Source organism: Equus asinus, chromosome 11, assembly GCF_041296235.1.
Source record: "Equus asinus isolate D_3611 breed Donkey chromosome 11, EquAss-T2T_v2, whole genome shotgun sequence".
Classification (NCBI taxonomy): domain Eukaryota; kingdom Metazoa; phylum Chordata; class Mammalia; order Perissodactyla; family Equidae; genus Equus; species Equus asinus.
The window spans coordinates 48,990,274-49,010,712 of NC_091800.1; the positions used below are offsets into that span (position 1 = coordinate 48,990,274).

At 35.0% G+C, this 20,439-nt stretch overlaps 1 long non-coding RNA gene across 8 annotated transcripts in view; it reads left to right on the top strand.

Moving 5' to 3' along the window:
- Nucleotides 1–20,439, top strand: part of LOC123289664 (uncharacterized) — a 140,895-nt gene that overhangs the window by 56,377 nt on the left and 64,079 nt on the right. For 2 of the 8 annotated variants that reach the window (XR_011493011.1, XR_011493012.1), the window contains exon 5: nt 16,160–18,692. The exons of the other annotated variants lie outside the window; for them this stretch is intronic. This is a non-coding gene — a long non-coding RNA (uncharacterized lncRNA). Of the gene's footprint in view, nt 1–16,159; nt 18,693–20,439 lie in introns of those variants that run through there. 8 annotated transcript variants of the gene reach the window in all.

Sequence of the window (20,439 nt, forward strand, 5' to 3'; positions counted from 1 at the left end):
AAAACAACTAAACAATTTAAAATGTAATTCAATGATAGAATGGATGAATAAATTGTGCAATTATTGGAATATTAAGCAGCAAATATAACACACTAGTTCTGTAAAAGTCAATACAATGATTCCAATATATTTTATTGAGTGAGAAAATCAAGTTACAGGTGATATAGTACAATTATAGAAATTAAAAATACAAAAAAAAGTGTGTAATAGGGATATGTAGTTTTACAGTAATAGTTTAGCATATTAAAGAGAAGAGTGAACAACTAATTTGGGATATCTGTTTTCTCTTGGGCATGGAGGATGTGGAATAAAATAGAAAGGATCACTTCAAAGGCATCTCTAATATTTATTTCTTAAAAACCTAAATTCTGAAACAAATATCACAGAATGTTAATCAGTATGGTGGACACATAGGTGCCTCTGTACCTTTAGATGTATTTGACATATTACATAATTAAGATATTTAAAAAGATTTATGCTTCCAAGTGTATACAAGAAGAATGTTAAACCAGCTTTTCAAAGTTTTCAAGAATTATTAGACCATGAAAGTTATATTTGGTTCCTCAAATGTTCATTGACCCAAATTAAATTACAAATGCCATTGCTTCAGCCTTCCATTCAACCATACTCTTTTAGTGTTCTAGTAATCAGCAGGTTAAAAAAAGACAAGCTCCTTCCTTCAACAAGTATTCTCAGAGTTCCAACAAAATGTAACTTGTTATAAAACCCAAGCTGACAGGAAATGTGAACAAAGTACACTAAATTTATTTTAGGCGCTGAGCATACGGGTCAATGCTTATTTGCATGACTGTCAACAAAACAATTCTCCTTTGTTGCTACTTATAACTTTCATGTATTTCTTGCCTTTGAATCAAATTGAATCTACCCTTAGTCAATCACCTTTCTTCTTTATCATTATCAGTTAATATTTTTGAGCCCTCTGAACTGTTTCACTTTGTATTGAATTCTCTGATAATGATATAGCAAATTGAGCCCTCAGAATGTTTGTAAAACTTGATATGAATCTTCTCATTTGTCGACGTCTTCAAGAGCAGTCCAAGACTTGCTACTCTTCCTCGCTTCCTCAAGATTAATTCAAAGCTTGTCCATGCTGAAGTCGCTCCACAGCTGGTCTGAGGGCATGAGCTTCCATCCTGGGTTAATTTAATATCCATCTTAGGTTTACCTCATCATCTTTAAGGATATTTATTACCACAGCAAGTATGCAAACAATGAGGGGAGAGGGAGGGATTCAGAGGCTGATCGTTTGAAAATTTGGGGGTAATTTCATGAAAAGTAAGGATATGGATAATTTTATTAACATTATTTCTGCATGCAATTCCAAATGCCTAATGGAGAATTTTCTCCAGTATTTTCTCTCCTGAATGACAGCAAAGACTACTGTGTACTGTCAAGTTTATACTCTGCCTGAATATATTTCCATCTTATATTTTGGCTGAAGACGCTATGGCATATTCAGAGCCCTCATTCCTGTATATAAATTCTCAATGCTGTTTTCTGGCTCCAGTTTTGCACATGTATGTTTAGCAGAATGCCAAAGTATATAACTAGATCCTATCAGTAGAGTTGATCATCTGAACTGAGGTTATATGTGATTTTAGATTAAATATAGAAAGAGCTTGGTACATAGTAAGTGCTCAGTTAAGGTTAGCTGTTGCTGTTCTTATTCAGTGATTAGTCAAACTTGAGAACATCATAAGGCCATTGAATTGTCTGCGAGAAGTAATTTCCAATTTTATTGTAAAGTGAATTCATATGTAAGTTGTTTACTATGTTTTGTTTTATAAATAAATCTTCAGAAACACATTTACTGCCTATAATGAAAGATTCAAGAAATAAAAATAATAACATTCAGAAGTTTGTTTTAAAGCTTTCTGTGCTACACCAAGCCCTAAATTAATCCATCCTAGATCTCTGTAAAGATGAATGCTACACTTGGGGACGGCCTGGTGGTCTACTGGTTGAGTTCACATGTTCTGCTTTGGCGGCCTGGGTTTGCTGCCTGGGATCCCAGCATGGACCTATGCAGTGCTTATCAAGCCATGCTGGGGCAGGTGTCCCACATATAAAGTAGAGGAAGATGGGCACAAATGTTAGCTCAGGGACAATCTTCCTCAGCAAAAAGAGGAGGACTGGTGGCAAACGTCAGCTAAGGGCTAATCTTCCTAAAAAAAAAGATGAACTTTACTTTTGTAGCAAAAAGAACACTCCTTTAGCCTGGCTTGTGAGGTCTTTACAAAGAAAGGTAAAGAGAACAAGGACTGTCCTTAAATATGATGTCAAAGTGTTTGAAAGGCCAGTTAAGGCACACCATCAGGAATAAACACCAAGGACTTCCAGTTTAAAATACGCAATGGTGGTCTGTAAACCACGACTATAAATAATTTGTAATATGTCTTGAGCTTTGTATCACCTCCATTTTAAAATATAGTTGTTACCTATTTTACTATTGGAATAGAAGTTTAAAGCTTTAAAATAGAAAAAGTGTATATAAGTGTTTTTAGGGCAGTAAGAATGGGGCTGTTGAGAAAGTTGTATGGCCAGTCTTCCAGGAAGAAACATCAGTGAAATGAGAATGGCTCTTAGGGAGAGAAATCAAGCTGATTTTCTGAGGCCTGTGGCAAAGGAAGAAAAATAGTGGAGGAGTCAACTTGCACCTGAAGTGGGACCACACCAACACGTTGTATTTATGTTGTAACTAAATTAGTTGATAAACTCTCAACGGGTAGAGGGTGTATATTGTTTTTTTCCATGTATAGCCCCATATTTCCAAAAATTTTTAGGGATTTTCCCATGTTTATATATATATTTATTTTCACTTAACATTTTGTCAGTCATTTAAATAGCATTTTAATGTCTGCATTAAAAGTATATGGATAAAGCTTATTTTAATTTTTATTTATTAAATATCGTTTAAGTTAGAATTCCCAGATAAAACACAGTACATCTAGTTAAATTGGAATTTCAGATAAATGAGGAATAATTTTTTTGAGTACAAGTATATACCATATATTACATTGGACATAATCGTGAGAAAAATGTGATAAAATATTGCATATGGGCCTTAAAATTTGTCTTAAATCTTTGGAAATTTTATATAAAAATGATGTCCATTATGGTTTTAACTCACAATTTTTCCATTACTGCAAAATGTAAGTAAAATGAAGCAAGGATTTCCATCTGTTTTGTCTGGTGCTATTTACCCACACCTGTTATAAAGGAGGCACTCCTGAATATTTATGTTAATGAAATGAATGAGATTGAAATTTTTTTAGGACCTTAAAGCCCATTTGTATTGTTTTTTATAAATGATTTTAAACCTTAAACACATGCTCCCTTCAGGAAAAACAAGTGAAACAATTCAATATTTATTCAGAAGCAGGGAATCAAAAAATGACCAAGGCAAGCCCCAAACACTGGAGAGTTTTGCAGTGTGTTCTTAAGGAAGCAAGCATTAATAAATAATTACAAAAGAAGGCAGCACTTAAGCATCTCATAGAACCATGTGAAACATGAGGTACAAATTTAGAAAAAAGAACATCTAATTCTGCTTGGAGAATGAGATAACCTTCACAAAAGGGTTGGATTTCAAATGAGCCTTGCAACAATGACAAGTTCAATATGTTCACAAGTTGAAAATTTTCCAGCAGGTTGAAGAAAGGCTTGAAATCTTGACAGTGCAAGGCATATTCAGGGAATGGATTGAGGTCCACCTTAGCTGAGATATAATGTATAAGGACAGAGTTAGTGGGAGATGAGGCTGGAAGAAAGGATGGGACCTGACAAAGGAAATTACATTCTAATTTACCAATTACTAGTGTGGAGATAATTACTTGTCAGAAGAAAATATTGGCAGAAGGAATGCAATTCTATCTATATTCATAAGGCATTGCCAACTTGATAGGCAAACCAATCACTTTAGTCATTGGAATAAGAAGTAAATATTCTTAGTTATAAATTGATACTTTCTATCTCAATCTTACAGAGAGAAATAAAACAGTGACAAAAATGAGGTTTGGTTAAGGAGGAGCATCTTCAATTTTGGTTCCTCATTTTTGAATCATGGCCCAAATTCAGATAGAAGTGATGTCCTTATCATGATGCATCAACATGGTCCTCACGGCGTTGTTTGTGTTTCAGTGTAAGCTACTTGGAAAATGATTCCCTCAGCAACATAAGCTTAGGCAAAGTATATGGATTGATGCATTTAATTTGCATTCCACTTGTAACGCAATATGGCCTTCTGTTTTTAAAGAAGCTCTGACAGTGTGAAACATAATATTACCTTGTGTTATAGAGGCTATTGATAGAGTACAGCAGTTTTAACTCAGAATACAGCAGCTTTTGTTAAACTATACTTCATACTTTGCCTCATTTTGATATACAGGCTGGAAATAAAATTATATGTCAATATTAGAGTTTTGCATTAAATTTTAGATTTTTTGGGGGGGGCCCCCATCATATCTTTCTGAAAAGGGGATAGATTTGTAGAGTACAGCATTTTTCTCATTTGTGACATATCTGCACAAATACAATATATAATTTTCAGCAAGAATATGGTTCCATGTGAGGAAAAAAATAATGCCCTGGGCTATTATTTCAACTCGCAAGTCTGGATGCTGTACTTTGATATTATTTATTTGAAGTTTATGTAGCATATATTACTTGAAATTTGAGAGCTGCTTTATTAATTCTAACAGTCAAAGTGTTCTGAGCTAAGAAAAGCTGTCCTTCCACTTAGTTTGAATGCTCAAGCACAAAATTATTAAAAAACATCCTGTGCACAAAAGGCAGCAGTAAGCTGATTTGTGTGCGCAAGAGGGCTGTTTGTCCTCAAAAGTACATTCTTAAATAAGAAGGGAGTTGGAAAGAAGAGGCAAACAGCACCTTGAACTAAGAGAACAGGAGCTGATGTCCTTTCGTTGTGTGCTTTATTGATTTATAAACACTCAGTCGGGCTCCCTCATCTCTGCAGAGTAATTTAGATATGGGAAAATATCTGTGAAATATATTGATTGTATTATTGATTGAAAAGCCAATTGCTGTTGCACTCCTGTTTTACCATTTAAGTCCTGACACATTTTGACATATGAGCCAGCTGTGACTACTGCCTCGATTCTGCAATAAGATAATGTGAAAGCTGTCATAACCACTTCTCTGTCAGCCTTGAGGATTTACAGCATGTTGCCGCTGCTATTTAGCTTGCTCTTTAACTACCTGAATAATGAGGATTTGTTAAAGCTTTCAGTCCAGTACACTCGTGTGTCTTTGCGTTGGGTGTGTCTATATATGCACACAAACCCTTACTAGTTTTTGTTTCCTTTAGTGAACCAATACTTGGTGAATTAGAAGAAAAATACATAAAGAGCAAACTTCTTAGTATCTTTATATTTAATCTGTGTAGATGGAAATGATTGAATCTGTGCAAGCATTTTTCTCTTTTTCTTTAGGGAAATTTGATTTCAGAACATTTCTCAGAGTAATTTTTGCTCGTTGTGAGGTTGGTTTCCACTCAGCAGCAATAGAGAATGAACGGGGGAAAATCCATTTCCTTCTATTTACAGATTTGTTACCTATTTGTAATATTTATTGTAAGAAAAAGGAAGATAATTTACACAAAAATTACTCAATATCCTTGATTTGAAAAGAAAACAGACTAGCTTCTAAACCTATCCATTAGATCTCATAAAAATTCATATAAACATATCTCCACAAAGTATACTTTAAAAAATCTACGTTTTTAGGACAGACCTCATTAGATGATTGAAACTACAAATACTGTTTCCTGCTTCTAGTCACATAATCATAATGCACAGGAAAAACTCCGCTAAATCACCCTTTTGATACATATAGTCAATATGGACCTTTTCCAAATAAGGCTGTTTAAATGTATACTATACATTATTAAAGTTGGTGTCCATAATATCCCTCTCATATTCTGATGCATCTTCTCGTTGTCACACAATCTCTCTGATTAATCACAAGTCGCACGTTGATTCGTTCTTTTCTAGTTTATTTAAAAGCATCCTTCAATTTATGTAAACCAATGAAACAGGCCCATTGTAAGGGAGCAGCGCTGATGTAAATAGCCTGGGAACAATGTTCCATATTATAAGGATGGACAGCAGATCACTCCTCTGGGAAATGAAAATGTTCATTTAACAGTATGAATGGCACACCATTCTGGCAAATGACTGACATATCAGCAGTGTGAAGCATTAGACTCATGATTGATTTGGATCCAACTTCGAAAAATCCAACATTTCTTTTCAATGTACAGGCTTCCAATATGGCAGAACCTTTTAGAAGTATGTTTTAGAGTCTCAGTATCACACTCTAAAGCAGATTGCACCTTCATATAAAATTGCAGGCAGACTATCATGTAAATTAACAAAATATCAAATAGATTCTGACAAGGTAAAATCTTTAGTTCAAAGATACACGAAACTGCTTTAGAATATGGCACCAGAGAAGGGGAGGTAAGAGGCAGAGAAATGGTAGCATTGTACGCATTCCGCAGTACAAAATCAAACCATGCACGTATTCTGCAGTGCGCAGAATCAAACTTCGAGTGGCCATTCCTTCTGTAACTGCGCAGTCTCCCTCTATACCTCAGAGGTAGGATTAGAGCAAGACCCCTTTCAAAAGCTATGTTATAAGTTGTTCTTGACCCTTAATGTGCAAAATAATTGCCCAGGAAATGTATTGACAATGCACATTCCTTGCTTCCCTCTAGAAATCTGGTTTAGTAGGTCTAGAATAGGGCACAGGAATCCGGTTTTATTGAAAAGAAACTTTAAATTTGAACTAAGCTGACACAGAAAATCCATAAAATTGTAGAGTCTCACTATTTCCCTCACTCCAAATCCTCTGGTACTAACAATTTACATAGATTTAGCATAATTTTCGGTATTAGAAAATTACCATTGGTATAATGTTATTACTCAGTCCACAGACTTCATTTTTCCATCTATGTATTTTTCTGTTTGAGGTTCTCACATGCATTTCGTTATTTCTCCTTAGTCTTCTCCAGGCTGTAACAGTCCCTCAGGATCTGCTTTTAATTAATCAGTTAGGTTTATCTGATATCAGTTGATTTGCAAAGAAAATTATGAGGATTATTCATCTAGACAGTCACTAACATTCATGAAACTGCTGCAAACATTAGCTGACAAACTTTTTAAAGGGGAATTTTTGAAAGAATTTAAAAACTAACACTGAAATATAAACCATGCATTAGAAATCTCCTTTGAGCCTCTGAGACTAGTCTACACCCTAGTACTTTTTTTTCAATATCATTTGCCTTGTTTTATAGTTGTTTTCACATGTATTCCATATTGACCCTTCAGTTCAGCCAATTGTCATTTCTCAGACCCTTTCTACCCAGTGTGGTCTGCATCACCTAGGAGCTTGTTAGAACCACAGAATCTCAGGTCCCACCACAAGCCTAGGTCTACTAAGTCAGAATTTACGTTCTAAGTAGATCTGTAGGTGACTTGTCTGCCCAATAAAGTTTGAGAAGCACAGAATCAGAGGATCTTTATCTAGCATATGCAGAGGCTGAGAGGGGAAATTCCTTGGTCCCTCTGCATTACTATTAACTCTAAAACTACCAATACTATTATTTCTATGAGTTGGTTGCAGTTGCCTCAGATACTTATAACTTCCCTTTGTTTCTCTTTCCCCTTTCTTACCCTTGGTATAAATCCTACAATATGCCTTTATTTGAGAACTGATTTGTATTCCACATGCACATCATATTTACTGAGTGGGCTGTCATTATGCTGCACTGTACTCCACTGATGTTACATTTCTGAATTACAGACATATTTGAAGCACTATTCTAGCATTTCATGAGTTTGCTTATTTAGGTGGTTCATATAAAATTGATTTTGTACAAAACATTTCATGCACTTTGTCTGTGTCTCAATGCTCTGGTCCTGAGTGATTCTCTCACATTTATTACTGACTTTCTAGATAAGCTTGGACAAGTAATTATCCCTCCTGCTTCTTCTTTTCCAACTATAAAATGGAAAGCCTAACATGGCCATGGAATGTTAGCTCTCAAGGGGATCTTACACAGCATTGAGTTCGTATCACAAATTTACATGTAGAAAATTAAGACACAGTAAGAGTGTGACTTGCTTAAGTCAACAACCCATTACTAGGAAGAAAAAGAAATCAAATTCTAGGTCTTCTAACTATAGCCCTGAGCTTTTTCCATAGGTCCTGCCCTCCAAGGTAATGCTAATCATTACCCTTTCCATGTTTTCTCAGAGGGAAAAGGATTCCTCTTTCTTCTCAAGGCTTTGCCTTAGCCTCTATATGAGGCTTCCAGTACTTCAACTTTGGTCTCTTAGTGCCATTCTTCTCCATATACAAATATGTCAAAGTTTTTCTCTCTTTCATTTAATAAATAACAATAATAATATAACAAAAATACTTTCTACCTCTTATCATTCATATAACTGCATTTTCCATTTGTCCCAGAATCTCTTGAACATCTCTGCTTCTTCAATATCTAATTACTCTTCATACTATCTTATTCAGGCTTCTTCCTTAAATCATTTACTGAACCAGTAAATCGATATCATTGATATCATTAATAACCTAGACATTTACAAATTCAAAGGGCTTCATTCACTCTTTATCCTTTTTCACCTCCCTAGAGTGACTAAACTGTTAACCATACCCTTTTCCTCAAACCTGTGATCCACTTGGCTTTTCAAGCATCCCTCTCCCCTTGGTTTGCTGAATTTTCCGTATTTGTTTCACACTGGCTCATCATTCTATAACCTACTTTTAAAATGTCAAGATCCATCTGGCTACGTTATTTGTTGTCTTATAGTCTTATTCATAATACTCTTCCAAGGTGGTTTTCTTAGTTTGTGTGCCAGGTATTGATTGATTGGTGTTTGATTCTTTTACCCTTTTTGTCTGCTCAATGAAAATGGATTTGAGCCTTTTAAATATTTTTCCTTTACCAGTTGGCATAATGTTGAACTTTATCAATAGAGGGTGCTGGAGTGACGCTTCAAAAAGAAAGAGTTTTTCTTCCTGTCACCAATGCTTACTGGGCAAGCTCTTGCAGCACAGGTATCTTCTCCAGTGTCCAGCTCCTACAGTGCACTCAGCTTTCCCAGGGCCAAGAGTGTGCAATGTGGGCTTCTTTTCTGGCAATAGGCTTCTGCAGTGCATGGAGATTCTGCAGTACCAAAGTTCCACACATCAACATTTTCTGCAGTGTCCATTCCTGTGATGCATGGTGACTGGCAGCACCCACCAGCCAGCAACTTCCCCCATCAACTCTCTTGGGTACTTTTGTATGGGGGTGCCTCTGATGAGACACTTCCCTGTGAACAGCTTTCCCAAGCATCCTAGAAGGAAATTTCTGGAAAGTTCCACTGGTGTGGAACCACAGTGCTTTCTCTTCCATTCAATGAACCAGGTCTGTACCCTATCCAAAAAGATCTTGATCCCAACCTGGCAGAACTGCCTCTTTGGTGCTCTATCTCACCCCATGGAGAGTGACTCCTCCTCATGTCCGCTATTTCTACATTTTTTAGAATTCCTATGTCTTCCTTGTCAATTCTTTATTATTCTAAGCCCTTATTATAATTAATAATTATTTATATTAAACTTTACCTGTTCAAATTACTTGGTGGTTCCTCTCTCCCATTTGGTCCCAGAAATGATACACCTTTCCCAATGAAGATATAATCCAGTTTCCCCACAGAGCAGTGCCTTAGACAAAGTCTTAAGTATTGCTATTCTATTAGGACATCAAATCTTAAGGAAGCATGAATGAGGTAAAGGAGAAGTGAGATAAGGAAGGAAGGAAAACCAGAATGAAGTGTTTGTAACTAAGCTGGAAACATCATTGTTATCAAATGTAATTGATTGATGGATTACATTGGGTAATGTCCTAAGAGTCTCTACAAACTAATAGAAGTCTATTTTGATGAAGAAAAGAAAATAATTTATCTGCTGGCTCTTGTCTACCACTGATCACAGTTTTACCCCACAGTGCATTAATTCCCCTTCACTTCCACTTTCTGCATGAAAGAATGCCAAGCAGATCCTTCCTGTGTCTCACACACAGTGGCAAAGGGGGTATCAAGAGAGAAAAGGTGCAAGGTGTGGGCAAGTGGTCAGTGCCTGCATGAAGATGATCGGAGACCATGCAGCACTGATCACTGGAGTGGTGGATTGGAAGGCAATGATGGTAAGTAGTCAAGGATCCCAGAGACAGATAGGAATCAGAGTATGTGAGGAGGCATCTAAGGTGTACATGGCACAGGATTTTATCCGTGTCTATGACCTGAACTACCTTCTTCAGGCAGATGAATCTCAAGTCTCTATCCCCAGCCACACTTTTCTTCCTGAAATCCCGGCTACACTTCCAAATGCTTAACCAACTTGCATACGTACATATCTTGCAAGTGCCTTAAATTGAGCATGTGCACAACTGAAGTCAATTTAATACTTTCAAAACACACTCTGCCTGACGTCTTCTTAGTCAGGAGGGTCAGCATTCGTTTTGATATTCCTCCAAGATGCAAACTTTGGTTATTCCTTGGATTTTGCCCACTCTCTCACTGACTCAAATTTAGTTGCTCACCAAATCTTTTTGCATTTTTCTTTAGAAACGTCTCTCAAGTCTGGCTTCTATTCTTATCTTCACTGTCATGGTCTTATTCCAATTCTGTCCTCATCCTTTCCTCAAATTATTGCAGCAGTCTCCTGTCACAGCCTCTCTCTAATCCCTTCAACATGATGATTATCTTTAAAAAAAAATCATTCTGTTAATTCCCTATGTTAAAACCACCCCTGGCTGTCCATTGGTTACAAAATAAAATCCAAATTCCTGAGCTTTCCACAGAAAGTCGTTCACAGTGTACCTCCAGTTGTCCATCCCTAACGCCATGAATTCTCTTTCTGCTCATTTTACACTTCTCTCATGTTTTTTTCATATCCTAAGCTCCCATGCTTCCACCCTACTAACCTTTGCAACATACAATAGCATTCCAAAAATTTTCATGTTTCAGGATTTAGGCAAATGTTTTTCCTACTGCTTAGAATAGGAAAAATTTCTACTTCTCGTAAAACTCAGGTGAAATGTCATCTTTTCAATAACTTTCCTAGAATAATTTAACTGTTCACTTCTCTGAGCTTCCACAGCACGTTTCCTTTTCATTCTAAAAGTGTTTTTCATATTTTATTACAATTTATTTGTTTTCACACCCATATTACCCACTATATTGTGATTTCCTCAAGTGCAGGGGCCATGTATTATTCATTCTTGCATCCCTAGCACTCAGCATAGCACTTGTGCATAAACCGTCCAATAAATATGTGTTGAATTGAATTTAAATGAAATCATAGGTGTAAAAGTACGTATGAAGAGTATAGTATTGTTATCAGCAAAGCAACATTTCACTATGGCATGATATCCATCTAATTTTATACTTACAAAGATTCTGTGTTGATGCCATAGACACTTTGTCAACCATCCAAAAAGCAGCAGAGCTTTTTGCCAATGAGCAATAGCAGTGTGTGTTGACAGTTTATTTCAGTACATTATATGGCACTCAACCAAAATTGAACAGCAAGAAAAGATGGAAAGAAAATGACTATTTTCTAGGCCTCCATCACTGCATGTAGGACTAAATGGATTTCATGATGTTCATGTGCCTTGGTTTGCATCAGCCTTATGTGTAAATCAAATTGATCGTCCTAGGTTGTTTGGCCCAGGACTGTCATTCTGGTCTACAGTCCTCATACAATGCTATATTACACTCTATTATTGTATACTACATCACAGCATGCTGTATCTATTACAGTCATCTCATGTGGAATTACCTCTTACAAAAGGATGGAACACACCCTAAATTATAATAACCTCATCACTTGTACCAGCTTTAGCAGAAGACGACTTTTAGCAACCGTGTTATTACCTCAGGTATGATTAGAGGAAAGGTAGTAATTCATTCCAAGACTAAAATGCTTTCCTAGAAAACAATAAATCTAGATATTTTAAGATATCTAAGACTAGCTTTACCATTTACAGAACCATGTTGAGAAGTTTTCCCCTTAGAATTATATGATTATATGTATGGCGCTAGAGTTGAAGCTAACTTCAGACTGATTTGTGGGCAAAGAGGCTTGAATCATCAGATATTTCCACTATATATAGAGATACAAAACATCTTGTTTTCCTAGAAGTTTTTTTATTTTCCTTGTCCAAAAAATATACGTCAAAATCTGCCCAATTGTTTGGACCTAGTATCATCCACAGACAGACTGTAGAAATTTATTTCTGGTCTTTCCATCAGGAATAATTATGTTTCTCCATCCATTGGCTTATTTTTATGTTATGGACCATGTAAACACTGCAAATGCTTATTTTTATTTCTTTGCTTTAGCTAGACAAAGCTTAGAGTGAAATTTGTGGCCTAGATTTAGCAAATACATAAGTCTTTATATGTTAAATATTTTATACTGAACTTCATCTCAAATTCATCTTAATTTTCTACCCTTTTTGTTACTCTCCTGTTTTCACTAATGTAGTCTATTTTAGCATGCTAAAGTACCTATCTTTTTAAAACTGGATTGATTCATTTTTAGCTTCATGGTGAGACATTAATAAGTAAATGCAGAAATAAGACTATTCCTTCTAATGAATTGTATAATTTTTATTCTTCTCCCCTGACTATTTGCTGAGTTTCATATATCAGCACAACTACACAAAAGAAACATCAAATATTCTACTACACTGGCTCTTAATGTACAAGCATAACCTGGGAAAATATCTCTTTAAAATTTTAAGTCATCATTCCTATGTCCCACCTCTGGGAATTCTGACTCGAGTCCAGCATGGGGCCCATTTGTCTATATTTTTTGGACATCTCCACAGACGAATCTGACATATAGCCCCACTTAAAAAACAAATATTTGGAGAAAATAGGATGAATCATCTTTTCAGAGTGTAAAAGAAAGTGGTGTATACCTGTGTGTGTATAATTATGATAAACAGTTACAGAATATAGATAAATAGATAGAGATAGGTAGATAGGAAGTTGTTTAATGAAATAAGAAGGAAAGGCACAAAAGAAAAGAGTATAGAGAAATATATTCATTTAATCACAGATAGAGTTGCTAGCAATTGTATGGTAGAAACACGTTATGTTTATAGAATAGCTCGAAAGATTTCTGAAAAACAATCACTTCTCCCCTCTAGTTTCAGGCCATCATGATAGGTTAGTAAATATCACGTTTGAGCACTTATCAGATGCTAAGGACTATAAGAGGTATTTTATAACCTGTGCCTCATTTCACCCTAGGATAACTCTTTGAAGTAAGCATGATCACCACCAATTTTGGGGTTTACAAATTGAGATCACTATAGGTTGAACATTTGGCCATGGTCACACGTTCGGAAGCCACAGGCCCAGATGAAAATCCACTTCTCATTCCCAAACCTGTATGTTTGCTTACCGTGTTTCACTCTGCTCCTTCAACATATTTGCTTTTTCTCCTGATAGAATTCTGGATAATGCAAAGTGAATTCATTTATGGTTTCCTAACCTCAAATACTGCAGAAACAATAACTTAGGCAGATATATGTAAGAGTTTATAATGACTATTTCTTGAACTTGGAAAAATCTAGGTAAACACTGGCCTATGAATGAGGTCAGTGGCCATTAAGGTTTTTCAGTTTTAAGTATTCTGAGATGTTATTTATATAAACGACATGGGTAGCTTTTTTGAGATTAATGGAGCATATGCTCAGATTCATTTGATCCTAGATTCATTAACCCCTGCTCCACTGATTTTTACTCAGTATTTCTAACAAGAAAGAATTACACCTTTGAAAGCAATGATGCATCTAAGTTTATATTCCATATAGTAAAACAAAGCTCCACTCGAGTTTTTTTTCCATAAATATCCTTTCTATATGGATTATGGTGTACATTTGGTCTCACAACTTTTGTGTTAATTGGAGTTGGTTTACTTTAAAATCATTTAGCAAGGGATAACCCTATATCTAGAATATCCAATGTCTTATGCATTTGGACAAATTGGTTTGCAATACTCTTATTTCCATAGTTATCAGATATAATTATGTTTAGAAATACAGTGACGAATTTTGTCTATTAAAGGTAGAAATTCAATATCTTTCATTCTCTACTTTTCTTTGCTAATTTTGAGATGAATTGTGTATTATTTTGTAGTCATAAACAAACACTTTAACAATGTACACCTTTTTAGTATTGTCTTCAAACTGAAAAAATATCTCCACCTTGTAAAATCTTTAATGTTAAAACTAAAGCTATGCCCACAGTGTACTTGAATTGAATAGGTTCCAGATTTCCAATTCTATTCAGCTAGCTTTCCTTGAACACATGGAGCAATTTCATTGTCAACTTTGGGCTGGCTGGATATTCACCTTTAACAGGAAATCAACTGAGATTTGAATTTCGTAATTTATGTTGGGTCTCTGAATATTCTAGTTGTGCTGAAAAGATTTTATAAAAACAGAACAATATAATTGTATTGAAAGAAAATGTGATACAGACAAAGCTGACTTTATGGGTAAGCAGAGTGAGTATCAAATACAAGAAACCCCTTCCAGTTCCAAAGTCCTCCTATTAAACGTAAATATGCTAGTGGATTTTGGACAAAGTACTGTGGCCAGTACTTGTTAACCACTTAAGACAGAATATTTTATCAAATTTACTAGTTTTAGAAAGCGTGTGTCCTGGGGTACAAACATCTCTTTGAATCTCCTTTCTCATCTCTGTTCATCAGTTAATAAAAATAGATACCATTTTTTGAGTGCCAACCTTGGGCTAAACATTGTGTTTTAAATACTCAACATACATTCTATTATATAATCTTCATAACTATCCTATGAAATGTGTTTTTCCCATTATAACAATGAGGAATCTGAGCCTCAGAGAGATAAATCCACTTGTCCTAGGTTAAAGAGCTGGCAAATCATGATTCCAATTCAGGATTCAAATTCTGAAGCCCACACCCTTGATCACTCCTGTACTGTTTCTCTCCTTCTGTGCCTCTCAAACAGATCTTTCTTTGTCAATAGATTTGTTAGAGGCCAGCACACATATTTCTGCCTTCTTCTTTCTATTAATTTTATTGGTGAAATATTATTTTAAGAATTCCAACTATTGCAGATAAATCTATTCTGGAGTTTGGAACTAGTTCATCCATTCTTGCTTGTTCCATTAGCAGAAAAGTAGGCTTGTTTTGCAGTGCTATGTTAAGATTACCTTGAAATGTGAACGATCTCTATTCCTCATACGGGTGTAGAAATCTATGGAAAAGGCAGTAATGTCATTTTGGCAGTGTATCATCCTGAATCAGAAACTCAAGCATGCAAACTGAAATTGATTTGTAACAGGTACCTTATTAGAAGCAAACATCAAGAAAACTAGAATCAATGTTGAAACAAAAATTTGTCTTGTAAGCAATCCTGAGTGAAATGTGTTGACACAGCATCACATTCTGTAGCCCCATTTTTGCATGCTTTTCAAAGCACAGCTATCTCAGGCTGAAGGAGATGAATAATTGACTGATCACTGCATAATTCAACACAGTGTTGTAAAAATTCAAGGTCTGGCAAATTTGAAGCTTTTCTTTTTTATTGAGACTGAGGTTAAAGTTTCAATCAACCTTGAAGAAACATTTAAATAGCACAAGGATATATGATTTATTAAAGTGCGTATTATTCTTTCTTATATTCCCTCCTTCTTCATTAAGCTACCTCACATAATGCACATATAAAGTTAAAAGACTATCTATAAGGTTTAGTGGAGTTCCGCCTGTAGTGACTTCAAAAGCCCTAACATCATCAATGTCTAAACACACTTATCAAACCAAGAAGCTCAAATAAGTTGCTTTCTATCTATCTCATTATATTTCTTTTACATTTTTATACACAAACTATTTTGTAAATTTAATATGGAAAGGGGAAAGCAAAATTCTTGTGAAATATGCTGACAATTTTATCCACTATACTATAAAATTTCTGCAAAAAAAAACAATTAGTGCATGAAGCAATTTTTCATTCAATCGATTTTCCTATAAAAATTTTTTATTATCTATTATGTTCCAGGCACTCTCTTCAAAACCAGAATATGAGTTGGAAAGGATAAAAACAGAAGCTTTGTCAAGAAGTAGAAACTTATCAGCTTTGACAGGAAAGTACAGAAAAAGGAAAAAGCTGTTTTTGTTCAATTAAGTGTGAGATATGTTAAGAATTAGTGTATTACAATGAAATGCTATTGTTATGTCTACTTTAAAATGAAAACTGTATTTTTAACTTTCAAGAATATAAAAATTCTCTCATTTAGTTTTCCTAAAAAAGATCCAGACAAAACTATTAACATGTAATCATTCATTAACATATAATGTAATGTGATCATTCCATATTAACATATAATAATTTCATTACATGAATTGGCAATGTTACAGGTATTCTCAAAAATTTTGAAGGCATTCTTAACCTTTGAATATGTCTACATATATATAAATAAAAACTTATTTTTGCACAAGCAGATTTTTCTGATATGTGAAAGGTATATTTAGTTAATCTCTATCTCTTTAGAAAGTTTTTTTAAAAGCATACTCAATGTATTTTTGGAAAAAACAAGATGAATGACAAGTTGTGTGTGAACAGGAAAGATTGATTTTGCATTATAAATAGATTTCATCATAAAATAACACAAACTCCAAACTAAAGTACTTGAGAAAATTTAGTTGAATCCTCTCTACTTAAATAAGGTATGAAATTCGGCATAATTCTACTAGCATGTAATCAGAATGTAATCATTGTGCAAGGCGTGACCACTATAAGACATGAAATAAACTGAAAACATGGATGTTGTCTTTTAAAATCTGACTGTCTCACTGGAGAGCAAAATGTTAATAGGCAAAACACTTAAGAAGTGTAACAATTTAATTTTTTTCTTTCTAAAGAGTTTGCCCAAATCCTCAATGAACAAGAGCATGACATAAGGTCGAAGAAAAAGAATTTAAAAATAAAGTGAATAAAACACCTCAATAAATTGCCATGTTTTGGTAAAGTGATTTGGGAGACAAAACGCTGCCACTGATAATTATGAATCTTTTAAAAGTGTCATCATGTAGTTAAGTCCAAATCTGAAGCGCACGTCTTTGCTTAATATAACTTAAATGCTGGAATTTCTTTGAATGTATAAGGTCTAAATCAGGAAGTCACATACTTGGGACACTGTTTTTCAACTTCTTGAGTGACATAGATTACCCAGAATCACATAAAACATTTTTCTTCTGAAATTTGCTTAGTAGTTCCTAGGGCTGTCTGAGGAACTAAAAGAATTCTCATGATTGTTAGGTGCATAGGAGTGTAGGCTGCACAGTACACACTGTTGATTTGATACCCTCTATGATGACAGTCTATGGTTCACCAGCTTGGTTAAACAGCACATCAGAAGCAGTGATGGGTGATCAATCTCATTCCCCACAGCACTGCTCCCAAAAGAGTCATTACTGAGAATAAAACGAGGAAAGGCTATTGAAGGGAATCATTGAGTCTATGGCTTAAAAAAAAAAAAATCTAAGAAAATAAATGAATAATAATCTTGGGACAATGCATTTTTAAAACCTTGTTACAAAGAGAAGTAAACTGACAAATTAATATCTTGGAAACGGCAATTTTACTTTCATACTTACTAGTACGTTTCAGTGTCAAATACTAAATAGCAGCGTATTATGCCAAGATATTTAGATGGAACTTCCATTTCATTACTATATTCATTGTCAAGAATCAATTAAAAGAAGAATACAAGGTATCAGAATTTCAACCTCATGTCCAATAGTTAATACTTATAAATTGAAAATTAAGTTAGACAAATCTCATTCTTAAGATTAACATCATATAAATTTTTATTCTGCTGTTCTATATTGAAAGATGGGAAACCAACAGTGTACCTAGAATAAAAAGTCAATTCTAAAATCTAAAGTCAGATCTAAAATGTAAAATCTTATTGCCAAAGTGATTTAGCTGAAACAAATCTAATTTTAATTTTTTTCTTAGAATTACACAGCTTGTGAATGTTTTTAAGCATACCTAGTGAGGTATAGTAACTGGAACTAATTTTATTTCTGTGTAAATTTTTTCGGTAGAAACTTGATTATCTTGTAAGGTAGAGAAACATTGGTGAGGAATGTTGTATTTCAGAAAAATAAAATATTACTTATAATAACAATTCACATTTATTTAGTGCCTATGATGTTTTGAGTACTTGCTAAGAACTTTATGTAGATAATCTCATTTAATCTTCACAGTAACCCTGGAGTAGTTCTTAGTACTTATCTATTTTATATATGAGGAAACTGAGGCATATAAAAATTAAATAGCTTGTCTCAGGCCATAATTTGTAAGTGTTGGAATGAAAAATGGAAACTAGAGAGTTTGACTTCAGTTTCCACCTTATTAATGACTATGGATTACTTCCCACAAAAAAATTGCTTCAAATTCTCTACTGACTGCTTTTATTTCGAGGGACCAATTTTCTGGATCTTCTAGTGGGAAATACTCTTTATTTGATAAGTGAGAGACGTAACAAAAATGATTTTAAATTTACTCATTGTTTTGTTGGATTATGTATCAGGTTAGTTACTCTCAACAGCAGTTTGCAGAAAACTCTTATCAAAGGTTTTTCCAAATTGTCTTCAACAATTAGGAAATGATTTTCTCATAAAAACAACTCACAAATCTGGCTCCAGGATTAGGTTAATTCAACAGGTAAAGGATGTCATCTTTCCATGTTACTAATCTTGGAAACCTCAGCATGTCAACTTGACTCCCTTAAATTCACAGGATGGCAGCAGTAATTCCAGATATCATATCCAGACAGGATAATGTGCAGTAGAAAAAGAGAAATCTTTTCAAAGTGGCTTCTGGAACCTCTGTTATGTCCCTTTGACCAGAATTTTGTAATATGTCCATTTATAAACGAATTCCAAACAAGGAGAATACAAACATCATGATCAGTTAGACCAAATATGATTCAGCTCCAGCTAGTGAAGGATAAGACTGCTTCTCCTGAAGGACTTGGCCCCATTGGGACAGGATTCCTGAACTCAATTAGACTACTTTACAAAGGAGAAAGGAAGGAGTAAACAGTTGCTGTGTAGGCAAAGAACAGTGGCATGTGGGTTAAGACAACAGGTTGGATTTAAACAGCTTGGATTCATGTTCTAACGTCATCACTTGTGAGCTATGTGACCTTAGGAAAATTTCTTAGCCTCTCTGTGCCTAAGTTTCCTCACTTGTAAAATAGAATCTATACCAGTAACTTTCTCCTAGAGTAATTCTGAGGTTGAAATCTGTTAAAACTTAAAAAGCTCTGAGAATAGTGTCTGACATATACAAGAGCATCCATGTTTATTATTATCAAATATAGTTGTAAAAATATCTATTATATGAGTTTCTGTTTTCTGGTCCAGTATATCAGGAGCTTTGAAGTCATCATTCCACCATAACAACAAATAAGAAGCTGAACTAGTTGAAAAAGTCAACAACTCTTTTCAGATCTGTCAGAGAAGTAAAGTCATAGGGCAAATGGCTTTCTACAAAATTGGAGAGGTTGACAGATGAATACAGAGAATCACCACTTACTGGATCAGAAATCCATGAGCAGAAACCTCAGTGGGAACTGGAGTTGGGTAGGAAAACCTGAACTGTAATTTATGAATTGCTGGTGGCTGAGTTTAGTCAAGTCTGAGAGTTAAAAATTGAAGGGGAACCCAGTCTTGGGGGGCCCTCACACTTTTGTGAGTTTTACCTTTAGGTGCATGACCAGGTTCTCACAGTGACTATCAGAGAAAAGTCCCCTCTTGCTTCTGAGAATGGGAGGGGGAAAAGGAACCATTTTGAAATATTCCAGAGTATTCTGTCCTACTAAGGCCTGCCCTCAAGAGAAACTATTTTACCAGAGCCTAAACTATTGGGGAGTTAAAGCCTAACCAAGGCAGGAGAAGGGAAATATGCAACTCCAGTCCACTCTAGCCATCCTGTTCCACCTAAGAGGGGGAGGAGCAGGTTACTAAGAAGCACTGATGAAGTTCACAGTCCAGAAGCAAAATCTCACTAAAAGACTGAGACCTAATCATACATCTGTAGAATGCTTCCACTCCCCCTACACCTTACCAACACATTACTAAAGGCCTGTTTACCACCGTTCCTTTTACCCAGTATGTCATGTCTGGCTAGCAAGAAAAAGTTAAAAGACATACTAAAAGGCAAAAAAAATAGCTTGAAGAGCTAAAGCAAGCATCAGACCAGACAGGGATGTTGGAATCATCAGACTGGGAATTTAAAATAACTATGATTAATATGCTAAAGGCTCT